General features: G+C 36.4%; 1 protein-coding gene across 2 annotated transcripts in view; it reads right to left on the bottom strand.

Annotated features, from left to right (window-relative positions):
- The window catches only part of B3GALT1 (beta-1,3-galactosyltransferase 1), a 94,510-nt gene that overhangs the window by 42,087 nt on the left and 34,735 nt on the right, over window positions 1–17,688 (bottom strand). Inside the window, exons 2-3 of one of the 2 annotated variants that reach the window (XM_031056054.1) lie at window positions 8,124–8,227; window positions 7,926–7,977 (exon numbers count right to left, since the gene is read on the bottom strand). The gene's annotated coding sequence lies outside the window, so the exon portion shown is untranslated. The remainder of the gene's footprint in view (window positions 1–7,925; window positions 7,978–8,123; window positions 8,228–17,688) is intronic. The other variant, XM_031056048.1, reaches the window with a different exon arrangement.

The raw sequence follows: 17,688 nt of genomic DNA, 5'->3' as shown, positions 1-17,688 counted from the left end.
GGTGCAGATTTTTAATAGTAAAATTTCTAATCTGTGTGCCTTTAGACAAACTTGATGACTGATAAAAGTAAAAAATACACAAAAATTATAGCCCACTGAGAAGCCTAAACATCCAGTTACTTGTGCTGGTGCCTTTTGCTTAATTGTTTAATTATTCTAAATGCTATGTTGCTCCTGAAATATACACTGAAAGTGAAGCTCTCAGTGGTTTAAATTTTTATAGAAAAGATGTATAATGGCTGATTCTTAGCACCTCAACTGACATAATCCTCTCATGCAGTGGGCAAAGTTTGAACCTTGGAACCACTGATTTGCTTGACCTACTTATGCACAAACATGTAGCCACAGCTACAATAGATGTGCTATGGAATGACATTATAATGACAATATAAGACTCCAGGTACCCTATTTAGACAAGCAGAACTTTCAAATTAATACCTTGGTACTACACATGGAATGAAAAGAAAGCCCTTTTTCTCTAATAATATGTACAAAACCTGATATTTTAACTGCTAGCATGTGCAGTAAAATGAAACCTAATGTTGACATAGCTCTGAAGTAAAAGAAAAGATGATTATATCATTGCAGGTATTGACTAGTGTGCTTTAAATGACTTGTAGATTACATTCCTCTGAATGCATTCCACAACAATTCTAGTTGGTTTATGTTCCTTTAGATTTAAAAAGAAATTCCCTTCATCTCTTTTCCTAGTCTGTTTGCAAAAATAGAAATATGCCTAAATGTGAAAAAATTAAACCTTTCCAGTAAACATGACCACACATCTGCCAGAAGCTACCCTGAGGTAGGACATATATACATTATGGTTAGCCACAACATTATCAAGTGTTTCTAATCAATACTTTTGTTCTGAGTCACTGTTCCATTAGTGATTTTTGTGATACTAACTCAACTTTTTGGGTCAAGGTGCCTATGGACACCTTAATGTTTCAACACCTTTCTGAGCAATTAATAATCTATTTGTGCAAACCAGGAATTTTGGCTCTATGGAGACATGAAGTAGCATTCAAGTTTGAAATTGGAAAATGGCGAACCAAAATTTTTATATCCAGGTAATCAGGCAAGTCAAGACAGATGAAAAATGTTAAATGCTCCCCATTTCTAATCTCACTGCTCACAAAAGTGTCTCAGCACCACCTTCAGCATCTTCAGTCACTGTAATGGGAAATGTTTTCCTTCATTGCCTATCATATCCTGATGCAATTTTAATTCTATAGTGGTAGTCAGTCCCTTTAAAACTAATGTGTCAAATTCTGTTTTCTTCAGAATTATTAGACCTGGGATATGTGCTTAAGCCATTTCCATATAATGGCAAGAAGGGCTCTTGGGGTCTGAAGTATTTGGTAGCTTCAGTGTTTGGAATAGGGATTGAAACAACATAACTTTCACAGCAAACAGGGAATAAGCAATGTTTGTGCATGGCATATTACTTTATTAATTAATGGGAGCTTGAAACTGAGGGTATTATTGGTGAATGGTAATGCCCATCCTTGGCTACTCTACAATGTTTGCTTCTTGGGTGGGAGTTGGAAGCGGGATTCTCCATGTGCAATGCTGTGAGTTTGTCATTGTTTTGCCCTTTGGTTATTTCATCCAGAGATGCTGTGATATGCTGTGCATTCAGAATGACACCAGATGCTCCAAGAATTAAAATGGAATTGTCAAACTTTTTTTTTTTAAAATAGATGCTTTTCAATTTTCTGGAACATTTGTTGATACTCTAGGGGAGGATATATCTTCTGATGGTATTTCATCAAGATTGTTCTGTAAGTGGGTAGGTATTAATCTAAATGCAATTTATTCTTGTGTTGCAGAATCATTGTCTTGCACTGTCCAAAATACATAGGCTTTAGGCTTCATCTTTGAGCTTACATAGTAGGAGACATTAAGAGCATTGATTAAGGTTTGTTTCATACTTGTCATGGAGTATTAAGTTATGGTCTTGTGCCTTTGCAATGCACAGGAAGTTATGGAATGAACTAAAGATCCAAGTTCTGTTAGACTATTTTTGTGCTAGCTTTACTGAAATAAAAATAACCATCTGCATAAAATTAAAAACATTCAGTTGCACTTTTATCAATAAACTGAAAAGGTTGAAGGATGTACAGTTATTACTACATCTAAAATGTCTTTGAGTGTCAGTGTTGAATTGCTTCAAGTTCTCCTTTGTTTTTCCTGGATTTTTTTTTAAAATAGAATTCCTGTTATGTGTGTAAGGTAGTATTTGATTTTCCTTGTGTTTGAATTTTGAAATATTTACTGGTGGTAATAAAAATGCTCATTATTTGCTGAAAATTAACAGAAGCTGTAGTCCTGTGCAATAATTTCACCATGGTATTTGATTCAAGATGAAGTAAAAAGCGAATTAGTCGTGTGTCCAATTTTGGCTTCCATTACTTTGCTTCAGATGCTTTATCATATATTGCCAATGCATGTTCTCCTAAGTGAAAGCAGTTAGTATTTCAACATATCTTAGCCTGAGGATATTCATCTGGGTGTGATGGATACCAAATACACCTGTAAGGAATGTCAGCTAGTTTATATCTGAGCTGATGCATAGTTGACTTCTTAACATAATCTTTCTTTAGTGTCACTTTACTTGGGCCAAAATAATTTTGTATGGAAACTGTTTTACAGCTTCTGTGGAATGAACTTGTGCTTTTGATTTGTTTCCTGATAAGGTGGTCTGGGTTAGTAACTGTGAAAGCTGCTTTTACCTGGCACATTTTATGGTCCCTTTGTCAAGATTAAAGAGATAAGAAAGGCAAATCTTCAGGGAACTACTAAACATGCAGAGTTTTTTAGATTACTGGTGAGAGATGAAGTGAGTACGTTTGATCCTCATGATGTAGTGTCTTTTCTGTAAACAAAGAAAATCTCTCATCCACAGTGCTTGTTTGGACATTTTCCCCAAAAGATGTTTTCATATATGAAAACCCCAGAAATTTTAATTTATTTTGTACCTTGGCAACCAGAAGATGTGCAGCCGCTGTCAGAGAAATGCTGATCCTACATTTCACTATCCTGTCTTTATTGCAGAGCACGCAGTTACGCTGTGGTGTATCTTTTACAGAGATATAAGGGTGCTTTTTACAACATGGGAAGAAGAAATAAAAGATTCCAGCAGGACAGGAACTTTCTTATGTTAGTAGCCAAAACAATAAAATCTGTCCTAGAATTGCCACTTTTGAGCATCAGTAATTCTAACAGACATAAAAGTACTGTTGATCAGCTTATACATGAATAGATAGGGATATAGAATAGTCCCTTCTAAGGTGAAGGGTGAGGGAAGGGGGAAATGCTTAATGACTGCTACTGGGTGGTAAAATGCTGTACGTAAACGAACAGAAAGGAGAAATCACTGATTGATGTGTTGCTAGGGGTTTTAAAATTTTTTTAAAATTTAATCTCATGTTTCCTAAATTTATTCTAAATGTGGAACCTTTTGAAATCTGTTGTAAGTGGTGTGTATACTTATCCTGTTATTCTTTAAAAGGATTGAGTGTACCTCTTGTTTTAAGCTTTGAAAATGTACCCTCTAAATCCTAAGCCTCCTTTTTTTTTTTTTTCAAATTGATTGTGTAAGTCATCCACATGTATACAATGAAATTGTAATATATGAACAGAGATGGCCTTATGCTGTCAACACTGCTCTGGCCACAAGTTCAAAACACAGATTGCTGTGAAGAAAACTGGCTGTGTCCCAGCCAAAACCTGAACAGTGTCTGAAAGGAAGGGACAAAGCCAACAGACAAAGAATTAATCCAAAATAGGTTGCAGTACTAGCCTGACCAGAAGAGATCAGAAGCTACCAAGCAGTTGTACATTACCTATGAGTGCTTTGGCACAACAAGGAAAGGAACAGACTGGCCATTAGCATGGTGTATTTCAGTGTGCCACCAGTGGTTATCATGGATGAATATGCAGCCTTGACTCTACTGAGAACTGGGCCTGTCTATGGTTCTGTTGTGGACATTTCTACAGTTCTCCTTAATATGTAAGAGCATTCAGTGGTCATTTTGCATGTATGGATATCGGCATCCTCTGAACTTAAACTAAGGAAATATAGTTTGTTTCTAGGAGATCTGACACTTGAGTGAAGTGAAATGTCACCTCTTTGCTCTGCAGTGGAGGCATCCCCATTTTATTGAGCTGAAGATCAGTGCATGTTGTTTGCCTAGCAAGGTGAAGAACAATTTCATGCCAGACCTGTGGCCCTCTGCAGAGGGCTGACCCCATATACATACATAACTGCAATTTTAGTGTATCACCTCAAGCTGCCATCATGAAAACTTTAATGGGTTTATTCTTTAATACCTTGGTTACCATAGATTACTCAGTAGCAGAGAGACCAGGCACAGCCAAGATTGCCATCTCTTTTGCCATGCTTGTGGCATCTGGACTACTGTTGATAACTTTGAGAAGGTACAGAATGACTTAGTGATAATGTTGAACGTGATGGTGCAGAAGTTGAAAAGGGAGAAAAAGACTTATCCTTCTGATGAACTAATAAATCCTATTTAATCCTTCCAATTTATTTTCCTATCTTTCAAAAGGCTATGTAAACACATTGTCAACATTTCCCATTTTTTCTTTGAATATTATACAGATTTTCTGCATTAGCAATAAAGTTTAAAACCAAGAATGAATGAAAAGCATGTTCTGATCAGTTAACCAAGGAAAGCTGAAATCTGGTAGTTTAGCAGCTGTCTACAAATGAGAAGTCATAGAATAAATTTTCAGGTTGTGGTCTCAGTGTTGAGTAGCTTGAAATTAAATAATTGCTGCTGTAACTATCTAAATGTATTTTCTGTGATCTAATTGTGAAGTATTAGCTTTAAATGATCATCTGCATTCCTCCTTTACCATGCCCAGTGCATCCACTTAGACTTAGTTACATAATTAATTTTGCCCTTGCTTTAAGGTAGACTGATGTGATAGTGCTGTTGCACTGAATCAGGAAGTTAGGGCTAAGAATGAGTGATTTATTTGAAACTCATATAAATGCTATTTAGGTTAAAGTCCAGCTGGTGTGAAATTGGTCTCTGAAGGCACACACTAGGACTGATATAGGCTGCAAGTGCCTCTCGCTGCCATTCAGGGTTCCCTATATTTGTGCAAATATTCTGCACTTCAGGGTAACAGTATATGGCAAACAGAACATGTGCACTGCGTTGTTTATTCCCTAGGCTCTGCTTTTTTGCACATTGTTACATATTCAGTTGCTTCGGTTTATTTTTGTCTCAGAAAATGTATATGCCAACCTGAAGTGATTTAGAGTAGTCCCTTTTAAGGTAAAGGGTAGGGGGAAGGGATAATGCTTATTGCTGCTACTGGCTGACAAAATGTTGTATGTAAATTAATGTATTTTGCCTTTTTCTGTGGACAGATGGTATTTTAGGGCAGTCCTGAAGATATTTCTTCCCATTGTGATTTTTGTAAAGCAGCACAGCAAATTGTCACTTTGTACACTGCTCTAATGGGACACGGTTTTTGGCTGCTGGGTTGTTGTGCAGCGCTAAGTGTGAATTATAGCTCAGTGCTGTATCCTGGTGAATCAGTGTTTACAAGTGTCTGCAATAATACAGATCAGATTTCTGAGTGACCCTGCCTGTGAAGAATAATAATTTCAGGCATCTTAATCTTCCTTCCTTTAGCACTGGTATCTAAAAACAAAGGCCATGGTTGTGCTTAATTTTCTGAAATCCAGCATGCAACTTTTTAACTTGGCTGACTTCCTTGGGTCCATCCAACCACCTCTTCCTCCCAGCTTGCAAAGAAAATATTTTTCCTGACTCAGGTCTGTTGCAGTCCTTCTAAGGGCTCTTTCCAGCTCTGAGTGGCTGAAGGGTCTTCTGTTTTGTCCTTTGCCAGCCTTCAATCCAGCATGCAACTTTTAACTTGGCCTGACTTCCTTGGGTCCATCCAACCACCTCTTCCTCCCAGCTTGCAAAGAAAATATTTTTCCTGACTCAGGTCTGTTGCAGTCCTTCTAAGGGCTCTTTCCAGCTCTGAGTGGCTGAAGGGTCTTCTGTTTTGTCCTTTGCCAGCCTTCTTTTGCTGATATATAGAGAGTTGCTATTTGCTCTGAGAAACAGCTTATTATGCACTTCTGCAGTGACTCTGGGGAACATTACTGTCCAAATAGAGCAGCTGAGGTACGCTTTGAAACTGAGGAGCCTTAACACCACCTTGGCAGGATTGATTCAGCATATTTGAAATTTCAACCTCACTGCTGACCCCTATATTGTGTCAGTTTTGGGGTTTGAAATTTAGCCTTGGATCACACTTGTTTCTCAAATTCTATTTATAGCAGGAGAAGAAAGCAGGAAAATAAAATTATATTAAAAGAAACATTATATAAAATTCCTGAGAAGGAATGGATTAGGTTGGCAAGTACTCCCAAAGCCTCTGGTTTTTCAATTATTAATAAGAAAGCAAGATGAGCAGCAGCTGACTTGCTGATCTCTGTCTTCACTTAAGAGTCAGAGCTCAGGCATTAATTTTGAGGTTTGAATGCTTTTTTTCACCTAGAGCCTTTACAATTCTACCATTCACAGTTAATACTGGTACTCTGCAAGGCAGGTAATTTTACTAGAGAAAGACTACATCAAGGCTCATTCTGCTTTTAATGGAATTAGTAGAAGTTTTACTGTTTCTTGTAAAAGGAGGAAGATTAGACCAAAAAGATCTATGTGTTAAATATGAATCTGTATGATACAGATTTACTCACACCATTTTGGGTATATCTAAAAAAGGTTGCCTCTTTCTAGGACATTGTCTTGGTTTCAGTCTCTCCATAATTAGTTTCTATTTATGGAAGAGATTGAGATAAGTAGCATGCAGATGTCTAGAAGATAAATTCCTTTGCATGTGTTTTCTTACTTTATCTTTATGCAAATGCTTAATTATTAATGCTTTTTAAAGACCACAGGAGACATACAGACTTATTTTTTTTTTCTGCAGGGTAAGTAGCAGCAGTTTAGTTCTTTGCTTTTGTTTTTAAGTATTTCAAACTCTGCCCCGGAAAGGAAGAATTGACTTTTATGTATTGAAATACACAGAAAGATTAAAAGAATTGCAATCCTCATTTTTCAGTCACCTACATCATGATAATGGATTCGCAATATGAAATTTCTACGAAGTGCTATTACTATAATTTGTTTCTATTTTTCAACTTGGAAAAACATTTCCAAACTAAATTCTTACCACATATTTTCAAGTTTCCTTATAACATAACCACTTCTGTATCTCAAGAGATCGTGTAGTTTATTGCTTTTAACTAAAAAAAAAAATCTTTCAGGCAGTTGTGCTACTGAATTTTTAGTAAAATAACGTATGGCATTAAAAAAAAAGAAATTAGAAGTAGAGTTGCTACCACCTACATCAGTGTTGTGTGTTTAGATGTGTCTTCCTGTGCACTGTATTCTGTATGCTAGTATTGAGTATTTTATTCTGTATAAATTCAGTATCAAAGAGCTTTGTAGTACAAAGAAAATGTAACTATTCCCTTTTACTATGATGCCAATAATGAAGTGGTAAATGCATAAACCAAAGTATTTAAGGCATGTAGGTATTCAAGGTACCACGTTAGTGTGGAAATCAAGGATACCATGAACACTGAGGTACTTAAAATTATAAGTGTGAATCCTTTTATAGAGTAACAGCAACCTCCCTGCTTGACCTTCGACTGACCTCATGTACCACACCGCCTTAAAGATGGGATAATAATGGAAATAGCCTTTGCTTATAGTTTCCTGTAGAACAAATGGGTTTTAGTAGTAGCTTTTGTATTTGTGCTATGCAGAACTTCGTTAAATTTATTTCAGCCTTTATATTTTATGTTGCATTTTGGATTGTAAGGCAGGAGTGCTTTCTTAGGTTTTCTTTTCCTATTAAACACTTACATTTAGTGTAAAGAGTGAAATCCAAATCTTTAATCATTAACAGGCCAAAGAACTGTTGAAGAATAAAAAAAGTCAGTCAACACAGTTTAATAAAAGCTATATAATCAAATGACATTATATATTAGTGTGCATTTTTACTGTTGTATTATCTATAAAATCGAGACAGTCTATAAATCATAAAATTGTGTAGGTACTTACCATTTTAAAAGCAGTATCAAGTGGAATTGGTGAAAATCTCCAGGGTGTAATCAATAGTTGTTGAAAATAATGAGCCTTTATGGTATTATTTCCAAGTGTACCATCTGAAATCAGAGGAAATTTACTGTCAGTTGTATATTTTGTTGAAAAAACCATTCAGAAGTATGTTAACCACAAAATCCGTGTCTGTTGCCTTCTGCAGAGTACGAGGAGAGTGATTTATTTTGAAAATGTCTTTTAGCTGGGTTACTAGGTAACTTACATTGTGCTACATGAAAGAGTTTGGACTGCATTTTGTGAAGCTGAATTCCAGTGCAATGAGTGAAGGAAACAGATGGAGTAAGAGGAGGACAGATGGGTGTCAAAAAAACTACAGCTGCCATTTCCAGTACCTGTGCATTTACTGCCATAAATCAATTTATTTTCATTTACTGAAGAAGGAAAATCATAAATTGTTAAGCCAAAGCACTGCAGGTCCCAGAATCACTATATGTTGAAAGCATCTATTTGTAGTAGTTAATTCAGGTCCTAAGTGAGCTACATCTGAGGATAAGTTTCTGTGGATAAGAATGTCACCACCAGTCCAGTAATTTCGTTCTGCCAGGGAGATTTAAACATCTCTCATCCCGTGTGGTGGGGGAGGATTAGTTGGTTATTAGTTACTGTGTTGGACAGCTTTGATGTTTTCCTTGTGGGTGAGAGGTGGGCTACTGAAGTGCTGCAGGGAGTGCTAATGGACTGCCCTGCCACAAGGCTTCAAGCAGCCTGTGAGGCAGCTGAACCTGCAGAGCCCAGAAGCAAGGCTAAGAGTGCAGGAGGCCACTTTGTTTCTCCTGCAGCAGCTTTGCATTGCAAGACATGAAATGGTGGTTGAGAAAATCAAAACACTATTACTGTATATATCAGTACACCAGCAGCCCTTATTTGCTGTGGGGCATGGCTGCTCTGTTGCATGCTTGACCTTGACCTAATTTGATTATCCCTGTGGTTGAACAGGAAGTTCAGCTGAGAGTCAAGTCATTTCTCTCTACCCTCACCCTGCTGGTTACTGCTAGCTTGTTGCTGATCCTGTTGAATTTTTATATGAGCACCTGTCCAGTAGAAATTGGATGATGCCTGTCCAGACAATTTGCATTTATTTTAGAATGCCTTGCAATTAGTGGACTCAGAAAATTGTAAAATGCAAATAGAAATCGCCCTTGTATTAGAAATACGTGAGAAATGAAGAAATTCAGGTCAAAATGTGTAATTGCTCTCTATCTTGTTGAATTTATATCAGGGAGTTTTGTGCCTAGAGGCACTGCATCAAGTTGCCACTATATTTTGGTGTAACAGAGGCAGAAGTATGAAAAGGTCTGTAACTTGACTATCTTGGAATTGGTTTTCCGTGACATTTTTATCACAGTTCCTTTTAGATTTTCCTATGAGTAGTTTGAATTTAAAAATTCACATTTGGAAAAAATTTTACTGCTTCATTTTCTAATTGAAAAAATATTAGGGGTTAGCATCACTACTTTTTGTAACATAACATAACTGAAATACAGTATTTTCTGGTCATATGTAAAAAGATTGGTTAGGCTATGGTCCTCAATCTATTTAATGCAATTTAGAGCCTAATGTGGTAAACCCTGAAGCTTTTAACCTTTGTTAGCTGTTTGTAGATTACCTTCCCAATATCGTCTTATTCAAGGTGAGCATTGTAGTGCCAGCAGTTACCCATTCTGAGGCTGGACAACAGTCTTCAGCCATCAACAAGCCTGTTTGAAATGCATCATCTTCTCACACTGTTAAGCACATTTCTGTTGGATTGGGATGTAGCCTATGAATTGGGCAAATTGTTCAGAAGGGGTGTGATGGGATGAAAAGGACGCAAGATGATTTGCCGTCAATTCATAATTGAAGTCGAAGAGAAATCAGTGGTTGGTTTCCTTCAATTAAGAAATATTAGCAATATCAATCCATTTTCAGAATAGCTCTATTTATGCATATTCAAATATACTAGATTTTATTAAATTTTTTTTTGAGTTGAGAATTATAAACTCAGTTGGCATTAGTTTTTTTCTGTGAGGCTTCTTACAAAATTCTGCCTCTCCATAGTAATCGAGCTGCTTCTGCTTCCCCACCAATCACTCACTTTGCAGTCTGAATTTCAAATAAGTGTGAAATATTTCCTTTAAGTAGGTAGGAGATAAACTGTAAACTACGTAGCATTTTTAAGCTATGCATCCAAAAGAGTTTAAAATCTTGACCAGGGTCAAAAGAGTGAGAAATTATTTCTGATTTTTGTAGTTTAAAGATGGAAAGGAATTATAACTTATTCATTCTAAAAGTATAGAATTGCTTTATGAATTAATCTCAGACTTGTGTTTACAATTTACTGCTGTAATTATTTTGAAAACAAATATCCTCATAACACACAAAGTAGTGACTGTTAAATTCCTATTAAACATAACGGCCACTAATGAGTCTGCCCTAATAGATAACCTTCAGCCCACTGAAATCTGGCTATGTGTAGTGTCAGGAGCATCTTGATACCAGTATGGAAGAGCAGTGTAATTATTTTGGTGTATAAAATTGGACTCAAAGAATCCTGGGAACGGGAAAAGGCCATGCTGCTGTCAATACTCTCATCAGTAAGTGTAAGTGATGTGCAATTTCATTTATGTATTTGATTTGTGTTCAGTCCAGGCTGAGATTGCCATTTCTCAAACTGCCTGATCATTTAGAATTCCCTGGAGGGAATGCTTTTAGAAAAGACAGCAATCTTGCACAGTGCTCTTGGTGATGACAAAATCTGGGCTTCTTGCTCTGACATATAGACCATAAGAATGTGTATGTAGTGCAGAGAAGAGGGCTCTTTCAAAGACCTCCTGGCAGACCTCAGCTATTATGTGCTGAAGACTGTTACCCAAGGACTCAGACTAATCTAGGTTGCAGCAGAGGAAAGCTCTCTTAAGTGGTCAAAACTCAAGTGCTTGGTCTTGTTAGAATTCTACCCACTGTGAAAGATGGAGTGCTGGATTAAATGTTTCTTGGAGCTCCTATCCCTGTGGATTTGGTTACACTTCTGCTCAAGGAGAGTCCATATGCTTTAGCTTATTAAGGTAATACAAGGTGGCTGTGAAACAGCTGTGGGACACAAATGGGAATAAATGCCCAGTATTCACTGGTTTTGGAACATCTGTCAAGTCCAGTGTCCAGCACAACTCCCATATTTGTTTCTTCCTGTATTTTTGTCAGGCATTCGATCGTTTGTAGTTAAGTTGAACTTCATCACGTGATCCAACAGTTGAAAAAAATGTATTCTCAACATTACGTGCATACAATATGTGTGAATAAGTCCAAGGGACTAGTTAGTAAGTTAACCAAACAGTAGATTAAATTCTGTATATGAAATTAGATTTTTATATTTAATCTGTAGGGATCACTTTGAGATAATGAAAAAACTTTCAAATAAAATACTCTAATCTGGTTTTGCTTTGTTATTTCACTGTTAAGTAAAAATGAAACTTAAAGTTCAATGTATTTGTTGGTGTTAACACTATTTCTGTTGTAACTTTGGGATTCTCACTCTTCTTAGTTACTTATTCTAAAATATTTGAAAAAAAAAAGCCCCAGGCAAGCACTTTTTCTCCTGACTGATTGTTCATGTTGAGATTGAGATTCCAACTTCTTTATGAGGGAAAAGGTGGAGGTACAGAGGCTTGAGGCAAGTTTTAAAATTTTTAAGCCATGGCTAAAGCTAGTTTAGATCACTTGGTGTGGGCTTGAGTGAATGTAGAGACAAGCTGAGAGGAGGTGGTTAGGTCCATACAATGAAAAATAAACTTAGACAAACAGGAATGTAATGAAGAAAAGTGTAAATGAAGGAATAAAGTAATGTAGACTGAAGACAGAACAGTGATTATTATATATAGTATAGCAAAAAACCAAAGGAACACATAGGAAAGAAAATTCAAGTTGAAAAAGGTTGAGAGGTTTTCTGAACGTAACACCTGACTTCTTTTGTTCCAAACTCTGATTCCATGATCCTTCACTTCTTAAAAAAATTTCTCCCTAAATAGTTACATGAAAAAATTGGAGCAACTAATCAGAAAACATGGGATGTCAAGCTTTTTGTGTGAAGAGAGGGAATGTAGGGGCAGTATCCAGAAAGATTTCTAGAACACTGAAGAAGAAATAGAATGGGGAGTCTGAAGATATTTTTTTGAATATTTAGCTCTGACAGTCAAGTGTTAATAATTTAGAATGATAGAAACAGGAATCAAAGCACCTTGTTGTCTGTATATGATAAGTAAAGGACCACATGTAAATGAGAATTTTTTAACAATCCAGTTCTGAATATCTGACAATATATCTGACTTTTTTTCTGCCTTTAGACAACTATATTAGCAGAATAATAACTCATGTTATCTTTCCTTGGATGCTTAAAAAAATTATATATATAAAATTTCCTACGAATAGAAAATACTGGCTACAGACGCAAATAAGAAAGCATTAAGAAAAAAAGCTTTGTAAGGAACCTAATTTTCTGATAATGAATGTTCTGCAGAATGGCTATCATGATATGTCCTCCTACTTAGCAATGGGAGAGGAATGTATAACTTAGGAGAGGGATGTATAACTAAATATCTCATCAGAATGATGATCATGTTTAATGCACATTCATTTTTCCCAGCCCTTTTTTTTTCCTCCAAACATTTATCTTGCTAAAGAATTTATCACTGCAAAGGATGATGCCTAGTGTATGACTTATTTTGTGCTAGCTATCGTTCACTGATGTTAGTGTGACCTTACTCCCTTGCCTCCATCCAAAAGGGAAAAATGTGAGATTTTATGCCATTGTATGCCCTTGCATTGGAAAGTAGATGTTCCAATGCTTGGTTTTTACCATGCATTTACTCAAGCCAGAGTAGTTCAGTAAACTTTCAGCAGTAATCTTTTTAAGCAAACATAAACCAGTTATGACCACTATCATAATTGCTATCCTTAAAGCTGAGGGCTGATGAACTGTTGATGAAGAACTAAAAAACAGCAGCTAAAGGTTTTAGAATGAAATGTTTTGTTGCTTTGACTTTCTGTAGCTGTTTCTGTAAACCTAGAATTGAATCTCAAGTATTGTTGGTTTTTTTTCTGATGGTATTTCAATTTGGAAATGTTAAGTATTTCATGGGAAATGTTATTCCTAGAAGATCTTGAATTGCAGCTTTTTTAGCAAATATTTTTTGTGAAGCTGAATGGAATTCTAAATATATCCCATTCTCAGCTTTAAACCTTTTTTTAAATGCTTCTATTAAAATATGGACTCAGAGAGTTAGGAAAAAAGCCTAACATCTTAAATTAATCTAAACTAATCTAATAGAGTATATTGTATGTGTGTCTGTCTTTACATGATAATGTAAGTCTAACATATACAACTATAAATATCTATTTCTTTCGTAATGACTGTTACGTATTGTACGTAGGGCATCTGTATGCTGCCTGAGATGAAGTGGTTGCTTCTTCACTGAATAGTAGCAGCAGAAGTTGACTGATTTTAAAATACGTGTTCATTGCAAAATTCATGCCATCCTCACTAAACTGAAGCCCTTCTGTGTTTAGATAAAATAATGACCAAGGTCTAGTCCTGCAGCCCACAATTATTTGAGTTATTTTTGCTTTGTGCTGAAGTCAGCAAAAATTTGTCATAGGTTGGGGACTTATAACTGGTTCTTTGAGTTTGTTGAGCACTGTAATTCCATGCCAGCTTGACTTAGTTATGTTTCTGACATCTTGCTAGGTTTCTGTCTGTTTTATATGCAGTGACAAAGGCTGAGTATATTTTAAACAGAGACTTATTGTAATATTTTACAGTGTCGTTAAGACTTTTGGCCAGTCTGATCTACATTTTCATATTTTCTTAATGCATTTCCATTTTCCCTATATTGCCTACACATACTGAATTTAGAGGAGACTTTACTTCATGAAGTGTCTGCTTTTGTTGCAGTCATTTTACAGTCCTTTCATCATTATTGCATGAGATTTGTATTGAGTATATAATTTACCGCACTTCGTGCTCTGTGTTCAGTCAAAACATGAATCTTCTGCCATAACACTTTCATAAAAAGAAAAAGAAGACAGCACTTTAACAGGACAAGGGTGTTTCAGCACGGTGTGCTAATGTGAAACATCATACTTGTGTATGCAGGTTTGAATCCCCTGGAGCTTGGCAGTGTCTTAAATTTCTTAAATGGCTGATGAGTATTTGGTTGTTTATGTGAACAGTTTCAGGGCTTCTGCCTGCAGCTCATAACGCAAAAGCTTCTGGCACTGTTAAGACCCTTTTTGTGCTGGCTGGAAGTCCCAAGGCCGAACAGGCAGGGAGTCAAAATTGCTGCAACAGACATGAAATCCTGGCTCTGCTGACTTCAGTGGGAGTCTTGCTGTAGCTGACAGTGGGCCAAAGCTTTAATCCAGAAGTAGTACTCCCTTGTTGATAATCCTGGTGTATGCCCTAGGGGAAGCTTTTGCTCTGTTGCTGCCACCCAGACTGTGTTTGTGTGGAGAAGATGTAAGTCTATTATGGTGTCACATTCTGCCTTTCACAATCACAGCATGTCTGGGAATGAAACTGGGACAGAGGAGAAAGAAAACCTGAAGTGTGGACGCAGGCTGTCTAATTGCTTGTGTCCTGAGTCATTCCCAGTAACATGGATCAAGTGCCCTGACCTGAGCAAGATTAGCTTCTGGAGATTGCATTGGACTTCAGTGGCTGCAGCCAGTGTGCCTCCCAGTCCCTGCTTCTGCATTTGCAGATTATCCCTTTAGCCATGCTTTTGGTATGTGAAGCAACAGTACGTTCATTAATTCAGTCCTACTTAGCCTGTGCAGACTGAGTTATCCATGTAAGTGTTATCTAGTAAGCTATTCCCAGAGATGCCTCTTAAATTTTTATGTTAAATGACAGCAGCAAATGGGAAGTGTTTGACACTTTTGGTTATGAAGAAGGTGTGTGAAGCACCTTGCATTTAATTGATGATGATTAAAAGAGGAAATGATCTCAAGTTGTGCTGGGGAGGTTTAGATTGGATATGAAGAAAAAATTCTTCACCAAAAGGGTTATCAAGCAGTGGAACAGTCCGTCCACTTAAGTGGTTGAGTTGCCATCCATGGACATATGTAAAATATGTAGGTGAGGCACTTAGGGACAAGGTTTAGTGGTGGACTTGGCAGCGATAGGTTGATGGTTAGACTCGATCTTAAAGCTTTGGGGTTTTTGTGATTCTGTAAGAAGAAAACCAGCTAAAAAGTAACTCCTTGTCCATTAGGGAAATACATTTTATTATTACTGTTAGGTGAAAGTGTTCCCATTAGAAATATTGTCAAGTTGTCTGTTTTCTGAAAGTATTTATTCTCTTACGCATTCTGTCTAAAACATCATTTTGCTGCTTTGTGAAATAGAGTCAGAGACTTTCAAAATTCAGGATTGTTTAGAGTTGTAAATAATGCTCATCCTATCAAGTGCAAAATAATAAACCATTACTGCTTCACAGTGCTGGAAGTAAAAACAATCTTTGCTGTGTGTTACGGTCTTAAGTTTACATTTAAAAAAATTTAGAAAAGTAATTAAAAACATTTTGGGGAGTTTTTGAAGGGTTGGTGTTTGCTGCCTGTCTTTATATATCTCAAATGTATGAAAAGAAATTGCTGTTGCTGCTTCTGTGGTACCAGAAATTAAATTCAAAGCTTGTTTGCGCCCCTAACAGTTATTAATTTCATACTGAAGATGAAACTCAGTATTTTTATCTGTAAGGAACTGGGAAGGCTCGTTAACTTCAAAGCATTGCTACAGTGGTTTATCCTGTATGAATGAGAATGTATAGGCACAATACATGTATCCATTATGCTTATACAAGTCTTGTGATAATTTTACAAAAACTCAAAATAAGCAAGTAATTTTGCTATAATTAACTTCACAGAAAATTAGCATATTCATTCTCTTTCTTCAGTCTTCACAGAACTTACTTCCTTTCTACAAAGATCATAGGTGGTGGCAACCCAAAGAGCACTTGCACATTGGGTAATCATAATTTTGGGGTCTGAATGTGAAATACTATGCTAGCTGAGCATTATTCTAGGTTTGGATCTCAATCAGTCCTTTCAACTGCTCTTGAATCTTTAAATCCTTACAAGATTCAATTCCTTGATAAAATTCAAGTATTAATGAAGTAAATAAAATATTTTTGCATCATACAGAACAATTAAGTGTGTACAAATGTGAAAGATGTATTCTGAGATAATGTTTCTGCTATCTTTAGGGTGTATTTTGGGAGCAGAAATTAACTGGTATTTCTTCATAAGAAGTTCTGTTTGTGTTTTATCTTTTCTTTAGTTTTTATAGAAAAGGCTGGTCTTTGAGATGACATCCTTCCAGGAAATAGTTTTTGCTTAGAGTTTAAGACCTCTTCCTCAGATGTGTCCCTGTGTGGCTTTTACTATTATGTATTTTCTAGTCTGGCACTTTTTTTTCCTGCAAGACTTACCTGCTTATCACTAATTCCTGTCTGAGCACCTTACATTGTATAATGATGCTTTAAGTCTCATTACCAAGACACTGGCTATTTCTTCAGAATATTTAATTACATTTTTTTATTGTGATGACCAGAGGATAAAGTAGGTCCTATTCCACAATAATTTAACTCATTCTACTTATCTTTTCATGTCAATTCTGATTTCACATGCCTACTCCTTGAGCTATCTGTATCAATTTAATTTTTGTATGGCAAAGCACTGTACACTTCTATGCAGGTCTATAAATAAAAAGCAATAAGCTGACATCTTTTGCCTGTATCAAATGTATTTAATATTCTTTTTTTCTGGTATCTGTCTCTTTATATGTACTGCCTGTCTGCATTTCCCATGTCACTCTGCCTCTTTTCTGTCAATTGACAGAATTTTCAGCTGCAGATGAAGTGTAATACCTCTTCTACCTCTGTGCTGATGGGTTCACACATACATTGCAGACAATTTCTCTGGTATGGTATATAAAATAAACCACACATACATTGCAGACAATTTCTCTGCTATGGTATATAAAATAGCCACATATTTGCTTTCACACATACACAGTACTGCTTCTTTCAAGCAATATGTCTGTATATAGGGAGAAAGTTCTAAATCTGACTAAAATCTGTCTCTGAAATGAAGAAAATACGAAAAACCTAGAAAACAATGATGGGCTGGGATCACTGTAAACTCAAAAGCTCTCAATAACCTAATCAGGCCTCTTACTACATAGCAGTATCTAAGATATTTTAAGTGTTCATGTTATACTTGTACATGGAAATTGTCCTATGTTTATAAAATTCAAATGGAGATGCATGCATTCTTTTTTAAATACTAAACTACAGAGGTGGCCTGCATGGAACTGGTCTCCCAGGATTGAAGACTGGTGTCAGACTGACTGACAGGTGCCTACCCATCAGAGCAAATTGCACTCATTGCTCTGGGACACTCAGCAGGTTGCTTTTGTTTTACTCACACTGCACGTTACTGTACCTGTCCGTGTGCCTTGGATATCATCCCT

Source organism: Geospiza fortis, unplaced genomic scaffold (assembly GCF_000277835.1).
Source record: "Geospiza fortis unplaced genomic scaffold, GeoFor_1.0 scaffold112, whole genome shotgun sequence".
In the NCBI taxonomy this organism is placed as follows: Eukaryota; Metazoa; Chordata; class Aves; order Passeriformes; family Thraupidae; genus Geospiza; species Geospiza fortis.
The sequence above is the reverse complement of the archived record's forward strand: the minus strand, read 5'-3'. Positions and strand labels throughout refer to the sequence as shown.